The following is a 19,748-nucleotide window of genomic DNA, read 5'->3' on the forward strand; positions in this document are numbered from 1 at the left end:
TCTTGTGGTAGCGGTAACCATCTCCCACCCCCACAGTGTTGAGGAGGTTTTGACACTAGCCCGGCCCTGATGGAGCCACCTGAGAATATGTGTGGCACCAGGTAGCACTGATGTATTATATTATTGTTTAACAACTATCATTGTATTCAAATATGATTCACATAGAGATCTGCTTCAGTAACTAACACAGTTTTATGTTGCTTTGGTAACTAATACTTTCTCAATGTGTAAGACAGAGTATTAAGACTGCAGATGACTGTTTTATAATATTTATTGTTCTAAGTTGGACATATTTGGACATATATTTGTTACATTTTACTAAGCATTAAAAGGGAAATTTTTTATTTTCAAAATAATGCATGTACAGTAGATCCCTCAAGAAGCTAATCAGTACAGTAGTGACATTGTTGTGCAGAATCTCCTAAACATAGCACTGTGGGGAAGGATGTTTGTGTCTATAGATTTTTGTTAATGACCATGTACTTATACAAAATAAAGCAGTATACTCAAGACATTGAATGTATTGTTTTGCAGGCAATACCTGCGACAAGAGAGGGCTTCCCAGAAAACAAACAGCAATAAAGAACATTCTTTCTTTTAGTCTATATTGTAAAGAATAATTAATTGATACTTGTCCAGGGGGATATAAAAATAAAAGGTTTGCTAGTTAGTATTGTTGTCTTAAAAAGCATGTGTTCTTGGAAGCCGATAAGCATGGCATGATCATTTGCCATTTTACCATTGTGTTTGGTTCATTGTTTGATATTGGCATATTAAGTCAACTAGTCAACAAATCATCTCCGCGAATTACAAAAAAGGTGTTCTAGCATATCCAAAAAAGCTTTAAAAAGCTTTTTTTTCAATAAAATATTTAAATAAGCAAGCTAGAATTATCATCATCAGGAATTTGCACTGGAAGTGCAGTCAATTTTTTCTAATCTGTGTGCATAAAAATTGAAAAACATAAAATGTGCTTTTTTTCTCTCATTAAGAATGAGACTGAAATATACTAAAAAAGAAAACTGGATGGCCTGTAAAAGCCTCCAACATTCAACACTTCATGTGATGTCAGATGTCTGTGTCCCTAACCATGATTCATTCCTTGACCTCCTTTATTCATGTAGGAGTTGAAAGTATGTAGTTTTTCTCAAATTGTTCTTAGTTTTGTTTGAGATCTGTTTGGTTAAGGTCAAAACTCCAGATACAGAATATCAAATCCAAACCAAAGTTTACCTGGCATTCTGCTTGGTAGTCAACTAATATGAGCACTGTAACTGTTCTTGCTGTGTCTGATTTTGCAGACGCGAGATGGGGTGATGTAGCTTGCTGTAAAAAGCAAAAAAAGAGTGCTGATCTTACTGAGCATGCGTGAGATCAACATCTCTTTCCCCTCAGTGAAGGAAAATACCATCTTTGCTCAGAAAGAGCAGCCAAAAGCCTCCCAGGATGCATAACGTTGGTATCCTGAGAGGCCCTGCGCTCCCATTCAGTCTTGATTGCCTCAGCGATCAAGATGGGGGGGGGGGGGGGGGGGGGGGGGGGTGCTTCATTCTTTTTTTTAGGTGTTGCAGTTAGAAAAAAACAAAACATATTTTTACTTTTATATAAAAGGGTTGTCTGCCCCCTTATGTAAAGTAAGAATTTGAGTCTACCGGTAGGTATGCTTTAAGTTGACATTTCTCAATGGAGTGTTCCTTCTAAATGCACAGCTTGATGGCCATAGAAAATAATATTTGTTCTTCCAACCTCTTTCCTTTTTACAAAAAAAGAAACAACTATCTTTGATACTGTAGTTGTATAACAAACTGACGTGTACTCCGAATGTTTCCAATAAAAAGCCACTTGTATTTTAGGTTTAGCTTTCCTCTAATCTCAGCTGAGGTAACGTCCTTCAGTGCTCATAGCCCCTGTCACACAGCATCATGTACAGGAAACAGCAGGATATGTAAGAGTCTCTTTTTACAGGATTAGCTATTGAGCCTCTTTTCCTAGCAATAGAAATTTGAGCGGCACCCCTTGACTTTTGATCTAACCTATGGTCCAGCTTACTTTTCATTAAATCAGTATGATGACAAACCCCAAAAGCTTGGTTAGAAAAGCTTTTTTTTTGCTGGACTGGCAACAAAATAATAATTTATAGAATCAGATACTGGACAACATGTACAAAAATATTTACAACACAATACATGGTATTAATTTAGTCAATACTATTGAGCCGAGAACAAAAAAACATTTAATGATTTTGCAATATAAATGCAGACAATGCTGATATTTAGGTTATTGTTGAAAGCCAGTAGACGGAGTCTCCCATGAGCCTTTTGCAAATGTGATAGTGAGCTCTTCTTAACAGAATTACCAAATGGAGAAGCACCGTTACAGTTGGTCACGTTGGATGTTTCATTCTTTTGAACAAGAATTCTGGGTAATCTAAGTTTCATATTTACTTTTAACCCATTTTTAGCTTCATTTTGTAATAAAATAGCTATAGTTGCAACAGGCATGCAGGTATAGAAAACACGTACTGAAAACATATTGTTGGGTTTCCCTACAGACATAGTCAACCTTGGAATTTAACCTAATTAACATTTTGCAAATATGTGTTTATTGGCATGGAGTAATTATCCTGTGAAGTCTGACCACTTGTTTTAAGAAACGTTAACCATACCTTCCTGATACAATCCCATAACACAATGGCAAATACTTAAAAAACATATTAGCATGCTTGCTCATTTAGCAGATTTACTAATACCACAAGTTCATTTTGAAGTGACTAGAACACACAGCCAATCAAAATCTTTTTGGACAGACCAACACACATTTTTGCACTCATGCATTACAATGATGGGTTAGTCTAGGGTGGAAGACCAAGTTTTGGGAGTGGTAGGGTGATTATGTAAGGGCAACTGCTTTAAAGGTGTTCTACCACTTTATAGATTTGGTTTACATAAAACAACTTTCAAAAAATGTTAAAAGGTTTAGAAATGTTTAAAAAAACACCAATATGTGGAATAAAAGGTGGTATATTGCGCAACGTTTTTTTATACCATACAGCTGAGCTTCTGACAGTATACCTATAAAAGAACTACCTGGTGCCATGATTTCTAGCATCCAAGGTGAAAATGCCAAAGTGTGCACTGCATCATCTCAGAACATACGAAGCTCTCGGAATCAGGAAAGTTAAGTGCCTTCCTGACTTAAATAGGCAGAAGTGCAATTGTCTATCCTCAATCAAAAATGAGAACCAGAGATGCAGGTCAACTCATCCAAAGACTCAGCTCCTCACCATTCAATCAACTGTCTATGCCACGAACAAAAACACACAATAGTGGGTATTTTAGAGCCAATTAGAAACCAGTGTAAACCAATAAAACCTTTATTCAAGTACAAAGTAGCAACAATGATAGTAGCAGTTGCATAATTTTTGTATACATATAACGTCCAATCTTCTGTGTAGACACCAACAAGAGTGGTGTTAAATCAGTCAACACGTTTCGCGGCAAATGTAACCGCTTCCTCAGCACAAGTCAGGAGATCTACAATATATGGACACATATTCGACTCTTTAAAAAAATAAATAAAACATATAGTAATTTGTATACATATCTTTCAGTTCAACAAAGAACCATAGTTGTAACAATTATTACCTACAACTATGAAAATGCTCATGATTGTCCATACAGCTTTCCGCACATGATGTAAAAAAAGCAATGGAAGGCAGCAAGGAACACAGGTGGCTCCATAAAAATCCTATCAAATTCCTGGATAATTTAGAAAAGACAGATTTTTATCAAATGAATAATTAATTTATTGTAGGGGCTAATATGTTTATTTCTATTTCCAATAGGATTTTTAAAGTATGCATGTAAGAAGCCTGTTCAAAGACAAGGAAAATGTTTGTATAAATATTTTGCTGTCAATTAGCCAGTTCCAAAGACATAAAAAGACATTATTCTCATATTAGCATTATCAGCAAAGCCTACCTTCTATTATTAATTACAGTGTATCAGAGGTATAGTTCCAAGTCTCACATAGGAAGAGAAGCCACGTATGTTCAGATATCAGCCATGGCTGTTAAATAAGGATGCTCCATGTGGGAAATGCCAGGTGTGTCTATATTAGGCAAGTCACCTTCAAAAACCACTAATCATACCCATCACTCAAGGAGCAAGTTAGCTTGCATCTGCAGGACTGAGGTCTGCCCACCCCTCCGAGTTTATTAACCCCATGCTAGATGATCAGACAAGCAGGAGCATCTTTGCATATAGGTACTTTGATTAGATAATTCACATTGTTATAAGTTATCTATGTCAGAGGATAGATTTAATATAGTACTTAATCTTTTCATGACTGGACATTTATGTTGGTGTTGTATATTATATTTTAGTTCATACACATAAAGGATATACCATTATCTTTGTGTAAAAGAGAATATGAAACTTATATAATATAATATACAAAACAATACATTTCTATTAGTATATTAGACAATTTACATAATTCCTTATATCTCTTTACATCATTTCGATATTAGGACTTAGGAAAATGGCAGAGCTCAAGTCCAAATTCATAATAGCAATGTCCTTGCCTTAAATGAGTCACAATGGCTCGGAATTGATATGATTGGGAACAGCTGGGAAAAATTAAGGTTGACAAAGCACCAGGACCTGATGAATTACATCCACGTGTCCTCAAAGAGCTCAGTTATTTCAAAGCCATTATTTCTATTATTTAGAGACTCTTTAGTCACTGGCAAGGTACCGATGGATTGGCGTAAGGCCAATGTGGTTCCTATCTTCAAAAAGGGAGCAAAGTTATTACCAGGTAACTACAGACCCATTAGTTTAACAACCATAGTTGAGAATTTGACAAAGGGCCACATAGAGGAGTTTCTGCTAGAAAATAATATTATAAGTGACAGTCAGCATTGCTTCAATAAAGACAGAAGTTGTCAAACAATTTTACTCTTTTATGAGGAAGTAAGTAAACAGGTAGACAATGGAAAAGCAGTTGATAGAGTGTATTTGGACTTTGCTATAACATTTGACACTGTACCCCACAGATGGTTAATATGCAAGTTAGGGTCCATAGGTTTAGAAAAGTCAATCTGTAAATGGATAGAGAACTGGCTTGCAGATCGCATCCAGAGAGTTGTAATTAACGATTCATAGTCTGAATGGTCCAAGGGTATTAGTGGTGTACCCCAGAGTTCAGTGTTGGGACCTTTACTGTTTAAAATCTTCTAAAATGATATAGATTTTGGGATTATTAGTACCATTTCTGTGTTTGCAGATGACACCAAACTAATGGAAAACTGTAATGGAATTAGGTCCATACAGGATGTATATAATCTACAAGCAGACCTGGATGTACTGTTTTATTGGGCAGCCAAGTGGCAAATGACATTTAATATTGATAAATATCGAATTATGCACTTGGGAGCTAACAACATGCGTCATACTGTCTAGGGGGAATACATTTGGGGGAGTCAGAAATGGAAAAGGATCTGGGGGTTCTGGTAGATCATAGACTTAATAACAGCATGCAATGCCAAGCTGCAATATCTAAAATTGGAGAGTGCAGAGAAGGGCAATTAAATTAATATAAGGAATGGAGGAGCTCAGCTATGAGGAGAGATTAGCTGAACTGAATCTTTTCTCCCTTGAGAAGAGACGTTTAAGGGGGGATATGATCACCCTGTATAAATATATAAACGGTCCATATAGAGAACTCCCTTACCCATTATTCCTTTTGAGATCGTTACAAAGAACAAGAGGGCACTCTTGGCGTCTGGAGGAAAAGAAGTTTAAGCTCCCGATAAGGAAGGGATTCTTCATTGTAAGTAGTCTGTGAAAGATTGCTAGATTGCTTTAGGAAAAAGCTGGATATTTTTCTAGAAGCACAGAATATAACTGGGTATTAAGACTTTAAAGTAAAAATAACAGTGACTGTTGATCCAGGGAACATCCGATTGCCTCATGGATTCAGGAAGGAATTTTTTTCCCCTGTTGAAGCAAATTGTACCAGGTTTTTTTTGCCTTCCTCTGGACCAACTATGTCTTATAGGGTTTTATATATATATGGAATATGTTTATTTCCCTAGTAGTTGAACTTGATGGACTTATGTCTTTTTTCAACCTAACCTATGTAACTATGTAACTTCATGTGAAGAACATATATATAAATTTGATCATACTTATGTAGGAATATATAATGTTCAAGGCTATATGATGTTCAGATTAATTTATACAGTGATAAAAATTAAATGTGTTTATCATAAACTTACATAAACATGGGTAAGCCTCTGATACCTTGGAAATTAATGTGATAACTAAAGGCAAATTTAAGTTTTTTATTTATTACCATAGTACATTTATTAGGTTAACATCTATAGGCATAGATCTGTTAGCCCTGTCACAGCATTATAACTAATCCTGATAGTGAATTTGATTAATGTATTATCACATCCTATAGATTGAACTATGCACTTGTTTAGGTGCACTCCATGCACAATCAAATTTTATTTATTTATGCATCATACTACATCTTATTGATTTAATTTTGCATCTCACAAGGTGCATGTTATACACAATTTCACCTAATTATGAACCTTACAAGGTGCATACAATGCACATTCACACTTTATGGATTTAATTATGCATATCGCTAAGTGCCTATAATGCTCAATAAAAGTTTTTTTTGTTTTGTTTTTTGTTTAATTATGCATACTTTAAGGTGTATTCAAAACACAATCACATTTTATCAATTCAACTTTATACTGTATGTGAAATAGATGTTTTTTTACACATTAAATAAATATTCCTTATTCAAATAAATAGATTTTTTGTTTAATTTAATAATCCTATTGGAAAAAGAAATAAACATATTAGCCTCTACAATAAATTAATTAATCATTTGATAAAAAAATTGTTTTTTCTAAATTATCCAAGAATTTGATGGGATTTTTATGGAGCCGCCTGTGTTCCTTGCTGCCTTCCATTGCATGTTTTTACATCATATGCGGAAAGCTGTATGGACAATCATGAGCATTTTCATAGTTGTAGGTAATAATTGTTACAACTATGGTTCTTTGTTGAACTGAAAGATATGTATAAATATTACTATATGTTTTATTTAATTTTTTTTTAAGAGTTGAATATGTGTCCATATTATACAAAGAAAAAGAAGATTTCCGCCTATACATATATTATATATCACATGGGCCACATCCCTTATTGAACACAGAAAAAAAGAACATACGGTGAAAAACACCAATTTTTGTAGCAGGACTTTTTAGGCCAATATCAACAACATATATTATGAAAATACCAAATCTTTAATTATATTTACATTAAAAGGCTCATTTCCAAAACATTAAACCACATAAAACCATTATTATTACACACAATAATCTCTCCTTTCAGAGTGTCGATGTGAGGGATGTATTCTGGGTTTATTCTCTACGCGTTTCGCGGAAATATCCACTTCCTCAGGAGAGAGGAGAGAGAATCTATACCCATAAAAAGATTACATTGTTATCATCAATTTAATTATTACTACATTAACAGAAAAAAATACATTAAACTAAACATATTATACATCAATATACCTGATGCTTGTGTTTTTAGCAACACTCTCTTTTAGAATCAGTGGTGGGGAACTAATCGGTAGTCATGGCAGTGAAGCTGGTATATGTTTTGCTCTGGTATCAATCTGGTATAAACAAAAATATGATGGCATTTTAAATTATTCGTCCCATCATGTTTTACATGTCTGATAGTGCCTAATAGCCTATTAATACCCACTTCATATGGATTTCAAACAATGATGCTCCAGGCCCCATTGCCATACAACTTAAATGTGATGCCGACCAAATAATTCATAATCGGTTATACAACATGCATATCTCTTCACATTCATGCCAGCATGTGGTTAATATTATCGTAGTTAAAACCACCACAGTGATAATGTGGTACCCAACCCATATTTATTCATTTTTCACCACTTTGTGCACATTCACTAGGGTTAGCAACCCACTTACTTTAAATCACATTTAGTTGTTGTTACAATTCCTTCAGTTTTAATGTTATTTCTATTAGTCCTAGAAAAAGGGAACAAGTCCATAAATGCCAGAAAATGACAGACTTCAAAAGTACTCAAAGCGATTCTTACTTACAGTTTTAAATGAAACTGAATGAAGCAAACAATATTACCATACTGAAATCTCACAGCTGAGCCACACGTTTACACACCAACTTCCCTGCATGCTGCAGTCAGCGTCTCATGTGCCAATTATATTTCCTATGAAGGGAAGATCTTCCTACGTCATCCGCCCGGGTCCCGCCCTTCAGCACGTACACACCAGTCATTAGTAACCATCTGTGTGTGATTACTTGAGATTCTCATGCACCCAGGAGAGCAGGCTGTCAGTCTCTGGGCTCAACACCACCTGCATGTTTATATTAGACTTCCGGTGCTCTGTGACACCGGAAGTTGTAATTTTTATACAGGTTTTATTCGGTTATTGTTTGTGGGGACAGCCACTGCCCAGCGAATCCACCTCCAGACAGGGACCTGCCAGCACCACCACCAGCCACATCCTCAGGGGTTCCCATGTTGTAGGAGATTTCCTCCATATATATGATTATATTTTATATCATATATCTCCAGCAGCATGAACTTGTCATTCCCTTTTGTTTATTATAGTTTACCCAAACTCATTGATCTCTAGGACAGGCATGGCTCAACATTTTCAATTAAAAAAAAAACAAAAAAAAACAATCAGGTACATAAATATTGCTTTAATAACAAAGAAAATATATATGTGTCAATATATTGTAGATCTCCTTATTTGTCCTGAAGAAGGCGGTTACATTTGCCACGAAACGCGTTGACTGATTTAACACCACTCCTTAGTGGATGCACTATGTAAAAAAAAAAAGCTGCTACTATCATTGTTGTTATTTTGTACTTGAATAAAGGTTTTATTGGTTTACACTGGATTCTAATTTGCCTAAAAAGTCTGACTATTGTGTGTTTTTGTTCGAAGTATAGCTTGTATTAGGGATGTGGCAAATAGGATGATAGAGGAATTCGTACACTTTTTAAAACTGTCTATCCCATCTCATATTTAAAATTGTCTTTCTGTGCTAAGAAAAAGTTATTTATCCCTGTCAATGATCTCATCATCTGCCAGTGTGCATTAAATAGTTAATTAGTGGCCACCCCATCCTTTATTAGGAACTGTCCATCTGTGCTAAAACATCAAATTACCTCTACCAGTGACCTCATCACCAGAAAGTGCATACTTGATTTCTGTTCTAGTGATACTTATTATAAAACTGATTCTGATCTCTGAATAACAGCTGTAAAGCTGACTATATGTCTTATGATTTGATTGACTTGGTACAATTTTTGCCAAGAACTACAGCCCACCTGGTACAAACTCTATGGCAGTGGTTCTTAACCTTGTTGGAACAACTGAACCCCACCAGTTTCATATGCGTGTTCACCGAACCCTTCTTTATTGGAAAAAAAAAATATGATTTTTACAAATTCAAAACATAGGTATACAGTGAGGGAAAAAAATATATCTATTTTAGCACAGATTGGCCAAGCGATGTTGCGTGATCACCTCCAGCCAATTATGGACAAGCGGGGCGTATCATCACGAATCATAAGCGCTTGGTGTGTTTTGACCTCCGCCGAACCCGCGAGACTGACTCACCGAACCCCTGGAGTTCAGTCGAACCCAGGTTAAGAACCACTGCTCTATGGTTTAGGTAGGTCCTCAATATAATTTATCATTCATTCATCATCATTCATTATTTATTCATGTGGAAGTTGTTGTGTTAGATCAGCCTATAGATAGTCTATCTTCTCCAGTCTTGGAGATTTTTGATAATTCAGGCTTATTGTTTGAAAATATGTATTGATAATGTTTAATCAAAAGGAGTTAACTAAGGAGCAAATAAAGTCCACGTATTATATGGCAGATATATTTTTAGTCTATAGTAGTAGATAGTAAGAAAAGCCTTTATTGCCTAACATAAGCAGTAATTTACAAACAATGTAGCTGGGTAAGATGATTTTGGAAATTTACTGTATAATCACAAAAGCTACTATATTATATTTTTTGCATTTATATCTTGAAAACATATGAGCAAGGAAAATTTGAGCTGTCATTTAAGTAATACTAGTGGGAAAAAGTTTAGAGGGGATTTGTGATTTGTGATGTACAACAAAATTTGATGTTTAGTGATTTTGTAAACTTTTTCATCTTATACTAAATTTTTGTCCTACAATAAATTTCTAGGACAATTGACAGTGCAAATTAAACTCTAGTTTAAAGTTAGCCAAATAGATATTTTTTCTATTATTGCAAGTAAAACGTGTTCTAAGTTACAGGTAACATTATATGATAGATGTTTTTAAAGTCGTTGTTGGGTTTACATAAATCACTATAAAATATTATGAGGCATTTTTTAATTTTAGCTTTGTTTTTCTATAGTTTAGTTCTATCATACTACAATTTTACAAATTCCTCTTTATACTAGTCTCTCCTGTATGTTTGTGTGTTCCTTGTCAACACATATAAAGCATCGACTAATTGGCTCAGTGCTGATCTTTCCTCCCACCAAGTCCTGGTGCTGTTGATTACAGGAGGCTGATATCAAGAAGATTCACAAATTTTTACACTGCCTTGCATTGACAGCTACATTGAGTGATTAGTAACAAATACTGCATCTTATGATTTTTATAAATCTTAGTTAATCCTATGCTAAAAGAAATACCTATGCAGCAATTACTGATTTGGCTATTACAGAGTTGGCTGAGGGTTTCAGGATTTTCTGAGTCACTTTTCAGCAAAATTATGAAGAAATAAATAGGATTTACAAAGCTGACCACTTTCTGAATATATTAGTTGAGTGGTTGTTGACCTTTTGAACATTTACCATGTACTGTAATTCTAATCACTAAAATCCTATTAAATATTGCATGTAATTTCAGATGTCATCTTTAGTATTTATCTGTGTGCCAGGCATCAAACGATGCCCAATATTCTTGCTAATAAGGTAATTATTGGCTTATAGGTTATAGGTTGACAAGGTTGTGTCCCTGTCTCTCTGTGGCTCTACAGTGTTGTCATCCTGTAACCTGTGCTTTTGATGGAGACTACATATGGCCATTTCTGCACACATTTCCAATGCCCTGTTACCACCTAGGATACCCACCCAGAGTAATTCCATGCAGTCATTGCTGGAGTGCCTGTAGGTAAATGACTGCCACAATGTTGTAGGAAATCATTATAACAGGGCAACAGTGCTTTAGCAAACACATCCAGTTGAAGTTTAGCCACTGACTTTATGATATGTACAAAGGCATTGGGAAAGTGAAATAAAAAAAGGAATTGAAACTACTATGACATTGACAAATTTACATCAGGATAGTCAAAGAAAAGTCAATCTATTGGCGAGGTCTGTATGAATGTTCCACATTTTAAGAAGGAGAGGCCAGCAATTGCAGCCTCAATGTGTCCTCATTATGCGGCATTTGTGTTAAAAGTAAATGACTCTGAAGGGGCTGAAGCTGCCATATTAGCACTATATTTTCTCCTAAATAACAACCAAGTGTAAATTAATTGCTGCAGGAACAAAATACTATATTTGATTGGAGTTAAATAAATTATCTATTTACATTTTAGTAGGTAAATAAATACTACATAAACCTTCTTCAAAGTTTGTATTAGAACTCACATACATTTTGTAAAAAAAAAAAATAAGCAAAAATCTATCGATATAAGATTATGCTGTTTTAAATTAGAATGAACAGAGCAATATCCTATTTCATTTAAATGTTTCAAGTCTCCTTCTGAAAAGAAAGTAACCCAAATTAATTATAAAAATGTATATTTTTAAACATGTTCAGGAAATCATAATTTTCCAGCACTGGGAAGCTTATCTTTATGAACACTTGCATTAATTAGCATCAGTAGACTTTTCTACAATTATATAATTTAAATTACAAAGTAGGACCTGTTGAATTTTGTATTTATTTAAAGGATAATTACACTTCTTGTAGTTTGCCACTGGTCCAGCCAAACAAGCGAAAAGTCTTTGAGAGTAACTTGGCTCAATGGCTAGCACTCTGGCCTTTGCGGTGCTGGGTCTCAGGTTTGGATCTCAGCCAGGACACTATTTGCAAGGAGTTTGTATGTTTTCCCTTTGTTTTCTCCAGTTTCTTCCCTCATCTTAAAAACATAGTTAACTGGCTTCCCCCCAAAATTCACTGTAGATTGTGTTAATGACTATGGTAGAGACATTAGATTGTGAGCTACTTTGAAGGACAATTATTTAAATGATTTTGTAAGTGCTGTGTAATATATAAGATTATATGTATAGCAATCTGTATTGGCCCAAAGTGATATTTTATTATACATACTACAAATAAAGTACAGGTTTGTAAACATTCTCTTCTGACAAATATAAGAATCAACATATGGTCGTCCTGGGTTGTTTATTATATGTGTCATAATGATTTACAACTACATCTTAAACTTCATTATGATTAACTGAAACTACCTAATATGTTTTACTTTTTTTACAGAAAAAAATGATTAGCTCAAAAATTCTATACATTTTTAAAATGTGCACATATTTTTAGCAGATGCAGTGTCTGCCTTTGGCAATCAGAGATAATAAATCTGTTTTTAATTTTTGTGTTGTTTCTATGACTACTTATAATGTCAATTTTGGCACCATAAAGTCAACAGGTGTGAAAAATCATAAACAAATATGTGAGGGAAAAATGTAATTGCTGGCAAACATAAATGCCTTTCTCTTATATAGATACAATTTGCAAAACTACACTAGTTGCCTAAATAAACTTATTATATACTGGCAGCAGAACTATACAGCAAGGTGTGACTAGTTATTTTTCAAAGAATCATGCTAAGCAAACAGATGGTCTTGAGAATTTATAATAAATGTTTTTTTTTTTTGTTTTACTTTTTATTTACTTTTTATTTCTCCCTATCAGTCCAAGGAATAGGCACTTGTTAACACAAATATAAATCCACCCACTTGTTATGATAAAAAGTTCAAACAGAAAAGCTGTACAGTCACAAAATTCCTACTGCAGCTTTACTTCCAGTTTGGAAGTCAGAGCATTGCTGTGGTTGCACCAAGAAGTCAGTATTGTTCCTGTGTTTTGTTTTTTTTTCTGCCCTTTACACTAATACATCTCCCAAAAAATTTTACATGGTTGACATGAAGCAAAACACAATACAAAAATGACTTAATGCTGTAATGCGCCTGGGCACACAAACCACAGCCAACTCCAAATATCCTTTTATCAAGTTTTATTATCATCATAAAACAAGACAAGGTTTAGTTACAGATGTTAAGTCCAATAAGCATAGTACAAGAGGGTAAGGCAAAGGCAGGACAGGAACAATCCGAGGTCAGGGCAGGTAGCAGACAAGAGTGGTCACAAACAATCCGAGGTCAGGGCAGGCAGAGTTCAGGCAAGAGTCAGGTTTCAGACCAGGTCGCTATTGGAATGACAAACTGGATTAACATAAACCAACACAAAGGACGCACCCAAGCACACTGCGTTCAGAGAGGCCTTTAGCGGGCAATGGTGGTCAGGACAGGTTCTCCTTAAATGGCCAGAGTGACCAATGACCTTGCGCTACCTGGCGCCATTTGATAGGAGGGTAACTGAATCTCCTGCAGCTGATTGGCCACAGGGAATTCAAACTATGTCCCGACGCGCGGCGAGGCAGCCGAGTGCCACGCCCTCAGGCGGTACAACAGGTACGCGTGGTAGCGCGCGCACCTCTTCCCACAGCACCCCTGGGACGTGCCCTACTTTGCACCTCCACAGGAGTGCTGAGAACAGAACTTTCAGTAATCACGTCCATAGAGGTGCAAGGGATGCCGCTTGGCCGAACAGTAGTTCGGCTAGGACGGATCCCTCCGCCTGCAGAGAGAGACATGCTGCGAGCAGGGCAGCAGCCTCGGCCATGCTGCCAGCTGCAGCGGCGTCGCCCTGGCTGGGATCCCCAGGGACGCCGTGGGCTCGCAGAACAGGTAAGTTCCTTACAAATGCATTTTTACTATATCAGTACTGTTTTATGTGATTAAGTGGTGATATCACCATATGCATTAGGGAATCTTGGGTCATTGATATTTCATGACCCATCTTGGAATAAGTCCTGTGGTTCTCTTGCTCAACATCACATGAATTTGTTTTCATTGACAGTTGGCAATGACTGCTGCCACACTCTGTGCAATTGGGGGGGGTGAAAAAAGTGTACTGAGCTGCTTGCACCTGCTTGCACTTTTTACTGGAGTTTGATGGTACAATTTTATGGTCCAAATTCAATCTATAATGTTTAGACTACGGCTGTCTAATGTTGTCTATTGTTTATCCTGGTCAGTCTAGCAGAATGACGCCATATTGGTTCACACTGCTCATCGTATGTCAATGACATATTTTTGGCTACCACCTGAGGTAAGTACTTACACAGTGTACCATTATGCAATTATTAACAGGCTATCACAGATGGCGTGTTAATAATTGAACTCCCAAATTGTTTAGGAAATGCCACCATTCTTGTATACCTGGGGGAGTATAATGTCAAAAAATAGAACAACGTTTAAACAACAAAAGGTGCAAGGGTCATTCCTAGTCATGAAGTCAGTTGGCAATACATGAACAGCTAATAGAAAATACAGTATGAAAATGCACTGTCCAGTGTCCCAAGTTGCTAATTGAGAAGGTCAGGATTTCCTGAGAAGTTCTCTCTTGAAGTAAACTAAAGTTGTATATGTTTCTAAAATACAAGTTCTGTACTCAGTTTACAAAATGTGAATTATTTACTTTACACCTTCTAATAAAACACAAACAAGTACACTGAGAGTACACTGTCCAGAATAAATCATTTTCTTCTATTGTGAAACCAGGCTTGGCTGTAATAAAATCTGTTAGGGCTTGTAGTAGACAAGAAATGCGATTACAGAAAAACCAATAGCTTTGTCACATTTGTGTGGGTGCCATGGTACCTTGCTTCTGACAAGTCAATAATCATTTCTGTGGTGAGCTTGGAGATTGACAGGTTGTTAGCATTGGTAAACCTTATAATGATGCTCAGTAATTGCATTAGGAGAGTTGGTGAAATCCTCTGCTAATCTCCAGTGTGGGCTGAGCATGTGTAAACTGGCCCACTCTCTCCTAAAGGGAATGCCTCTGAAATGACAGTGTAATTCCAATTGAGTCACTATGTCACTTAATAATTAGTCTTTCTTGGGAATGTTCCACAAAATCATTGGGAAATTGGCTGCTCAGGACAAATGCATAAATATAGATATATAGGACAAAAACCACAGTACTTAATACACTATCATTTGCCACTTCCACTTCCAGTAAATTTAATAGAAGGATTGATGATAGTTTAAAGAACAAATACTTGTACATGTTCAACATTTATAACATTTTTGCAGAAAGAGCTGTAGTTAATTATTTTTAATTATGTAAACGCGGACTAATTTATCCCTCTTTTATGGTATTTAATTTATCCCTTTTTGATGTTAGAGTGTACTTTATAAAGTGGGTCAACATTTCTGTTCACTCTCTGTGATATTGAAGGGATTATCCCTCACTTCCTGACTCTGTAATCTTTATACAAGAAACAGGGCTGCCAATGGGGTCTCTGTAGGATGTTTTATTATCTTACATCCCCCTTCAAAATAAATCTTTTTGTCTTTGCCCACATTAGAAATATTTATGAACAATTTCTGTCCTGACCAGAAGAGAATGTAAATCTCTTTACTAGAGACATATACATGGTAGTAAAAACCTGACAATTGCCATATGTTTTCCCCACTCTAAAACACAAAGGTTTGAAGGAAGATGGGCTTAAAATCAATGTAAGACTCTGAAATATGCCTGTTTCACTGGGTTTAAATCTAAAAAAAACTGTTGGAGAGACACTTCTGATCTAAATATTCCTAGTTGGATGTTTCCAGTACCCCTCTTCAAACTTCCCTACACCTGCCTCCATCAATCTACTTAACTTTAAACAAAGTAGCCTGACCTTATTAAGGACATTTTTGATGTATCAGCACTCCCTTCATATTGCTCAATGTAGTACAGTCATTAATGTATATTTATCTCAGTTTAATTTGACCTTAAGTCCTATGTAAATTAAAATTAGGTTGTCTGGAAAAGCACTGTGAAAATGTGTGAATAAAAACTTACTTCAAACTCATGTATAAATCTTTGGAAATGTTAAAATGAAGCTCTGACCAACCAGGTTCTGAATAAACTAGAACAGGTTAGAATCTCTGACAGGTTGGTGGTTGCAGAAAAAATAGTTTTTCTGAATGAATAATTGGTTTTATCTATCACTGTGAACTGTGCTATTTCATTATTTTCTCTTTTTAAATTTTACATTAGCTTTAAAGTGAATACCATATTAGACTTCATTTTCAGATCTACAAATATTCCATAAACAATAAAAACGAAAAAGTCCAATACCCAAAGCAACTAACTAGAAAGTGTTATCTTATAAAAGAAAAATTAAATATGACTACTGAAGGTCAGTCTACAGTGCTACTTTTTGTACTGTTTTAAAACTGCTTTGAGTTTTTCCAGGAAAGAAAAAATAAAATTTATATAAAATGCACAGCTTTATTTTCCTGTGCAAGGAGAAGAAAAGTAAGACATGAATGACGGCCTTACAGAAGTATAGATACATAGATTGCCGTGTCACTCTGGGGTTTTTAGACCTTCTATACACAACTTTGGTAAGGTCAAAACAGCTCAAACTTCATGTCCTTCATAAGTCACACATTTGTATTATTATATAATCCAATCTATGCTTCCTTCAGTCCGGTGACATCAGGCATTACTTGAAGAGTTATGGATTGACAGCACTGTTAATAAAGACAAATGGCAGAGTCAATGCTAATAATATTAATATTGTGAATAATGCAGCTTTGCAATGTACGCTGGAGTAATTACACCATCACATTATTTACATAACTGTTACAAGTCAATAGTTCTTGGAATTAAAATACATAACCTTTCCTCTGAAAAGTTTGTAATATGCATTTTAAAATGAAAAAAAAAAGTTGACATTGAAAATGTAGAAGTAGCATAACAGGTATAATGGTTGAAAAGGTTCTTGAGTATTTTGAGTTGAGGCAATCATTTTATTAAAAAAAATTAAAATCAGAATACATTATAAACTATGAAGCTCACCCTGTGCTCCAAAAAGTGTTTAAAGCATATAAAAACCCCAAAACCAAAACATTTGTTGCAGCTCAACAATAACATGATATAAGTACAGTGGTACCTCAGTATAAGTCCTCTTCGGAATAAGTGCAACTTGGTATAAGTCCTGTTTGGACATGAAAAACTTTGCTTGGTATACAACATTTGCTTGGTATACAACCTTTTTGCTAGAACTTGTATGGGTCAAAATGAGGCATAACACAAAGCCACGACTGCCCATGAGCATCAGTATGCCAGTTACTACCATTCAGTGAACAACCGCGCTATAACTCTCTGTGAATTACATAACATCTCCTCCTCCTCCCTTCTCAGCACCATCCTAATAGGCACTGGACTCTTCTCAGAAAGGTAAAGTGAGGTTAAATGTTCATGTATTTCATCCAATTGCTTTTGTTTTTATGTATTTTTAGTATTAAGCAGTGTTTAAATTATTTTTTACAGCCCCATCAATGTATAATATGCCAATAACAATTTTTTTTTTCATTAGAACGGATAATTACTTTTCCTTTTATTTCTTATGGGAAAAATTTGTTTGGTATAGGTCCTGTTTGTTATGAGTCCAAGGATAACAGTAAGATGTGGTGGTGGTGGTGCTGCCATAAGACACTTCCAGTGCTGAGTTGACAACGCTTACTCACCCTTCTGTGTTAGGACAACAGAAACAAGACTGGATTAAAGAACCTTGTGTCTCTCCTATTAACCCTACCATAGAGTTCTGTAGTTCTCATAGAACAATGTATTTAATAACAGTCTAAAAAGTAACAAGAAGTTATCTAACTCAGGACTTTCAGAAGTTTTTGTACCCATCAAACATATAACTAAATACCATTAATGGTATATTATATAATATTCTTAAATATATATTGCGTTGGTGACATTTGTTGCTAGGGCTGATTAAATCTAATTTACACTGCCTTAAAAACATTTATATATGTGAACATACTTTCACTGACTGGTTACCACATATACTCGAGTATAAGTCGATCCGAGTATAAGCCAAGGTACCTATTTTTACCTTGGAAAACAGGAAAAATTGATTGACTCGAGTATAAGCTAAGGGTGGGAAGTGCTGCAGCTACTGGCAAGTTTCAATATTTAAAATAGATACCAATAAAGTTGCATATTACGGCCATTACAGCCATAATACATTAAACAAATACCATAGTGAGAATTTAGTGGTTAGGTAGGTATACTACTTAACGTACCTAACCACTAAATACTCTCCCTAACCCTAAATACTCTCTACTTAACCTCCCTGGCGGTATGATTCTGTCTGGAAAAAGTAGCTGAAAGCGGTACAAAGCGGAACTGCATTCAGCCACTGTAACCCCCCTAGCATTCTAGGTCTCCCAGTATTTCCACGCAAAAGTGTTACATTTTTTTGCATGGAAATTTATTTTACATTGTAGGCCTATAATTCTTAGGCATAACTCACTGAAATATGTCCAATATTTAAAAAATTTATTATTAAATTTTAAATAAACAAAACACAAAAATCTGTTAAAAAAATACAAAAGTAGGTAAACATGTAATATAACTGTACAGTAGCATGTATAATATATATATATATATATATATATATATATATATATATTATACAAAGATTTCTTTGTATTGGACTCACTGCAGCTATTTTGTACTGAATCCAATGCAAAATCATTTGAATTTATCGCCGCTTCTCACGCCTGCACTGATGTCACCGGAGATCGTCTCTGCATTCAGTGGCTGAAGATAGAAGAAAGAAGACGTGTCTGGAGGAGCTATGGAGACCAGCAGGATGCCGGGGGATGACAACGGAACAAGGTAAGTGGGTTTTTCTTATGTTTTGTGTACTTTTAAATTTGGCGCCGGAGTTGCACCGGCATGTAGCCATCTTCCCCCCCATCTTTCCGGATTTTGCAGCCAGCGTATTTCTGCCGAAGCTCGATGACATTGTCATCAGGGGACAGAAACCACTGGACGTGGCTGCTGGATCCGTGGCTGCTGGATTTCTGGAGGGACCTATGCCCCTGACTGGAGTATAAGCCGAGGGTGACTTTTTCAGCACATTTTGGGTACTGAAAAAAATCGGGCTATACTCAGGTATATACGGTAAGTATGTCACAACATAATGTATAAACTATATTTCATTCCACTGTACCTGAAAGCACAGTGAAGGAAGTCTAGGAGCTTCAGACATAGGCAAAAGACATACAATAATTTTATATATTAGGCATAGAACTATCCTTTGTTAAGTATAAGCAGTCGGTTCAATTACACTTAAAAATAATAAACTTAGGCCTTTTTTAAGGCCTAGTTTGTTTTAAAGCAAGATACCCACCAACTTCACTTCTAAACAATTATCTTGTATGTATAATATATTTACCGTATTTGTTGGCGTACAAGACGCTCCGGCATATAAGACAGACCCAATTTTAAAGGAGGAAAATCTAGAAAAAAAAGATTCTGAA

At 35.5% G+C, this 19,748-nt stretch overlaps 1 protein-coding gene and 1 long non-coding RNA gene across 5 annotated transcripts in view; one reads left to right on the top strand and one right to left on the bottom strand.

The window, feature by feature from the left end:
* The window catches only part of TENM1 (teneurin transmembrane protein 1), a 591,240-nt gene that overhangs the window by 23,217 nt on the left and 548,275 nt on the right, over window positions 1-19,748 (top strand). The window lies entirely within an intron of this gene.
* LOC140343484 (uncharacterized) lies at window positions 7,255-8,348 on the bottom strand. 2 transcript variants are annotated; one of them, XR_011923347.1, is made up of 3 exons: window positions 8,174-8,348; window positions 7,607-7,710; window positions 7,255-7,507 (listed from the first exon to the last, which is right to left on the bottom strand). It is a non-coding gene; the product is annotated as an uncharacterized lncRNA (long non-coding RNA). The 2 variants fall into 2 exon arrangements; XR_011923346.1 differs by having other exon boundaries at window positions 8,039-8,346.

This window comes from Pyxicephalus adspersus, chromosome Z (genome assembly GCF_032062135.1).
Source record: "Pyxicephalus adspersus chromosome Z, UCB_Pads_2.0, whole genome shotgun sequence".
NCBI lineage: Eukaryota > Metazoa > Chordata > Amphibia > Anura > Pyxicephalidae > Pyxicephalus > Pyxicephalus adspersus.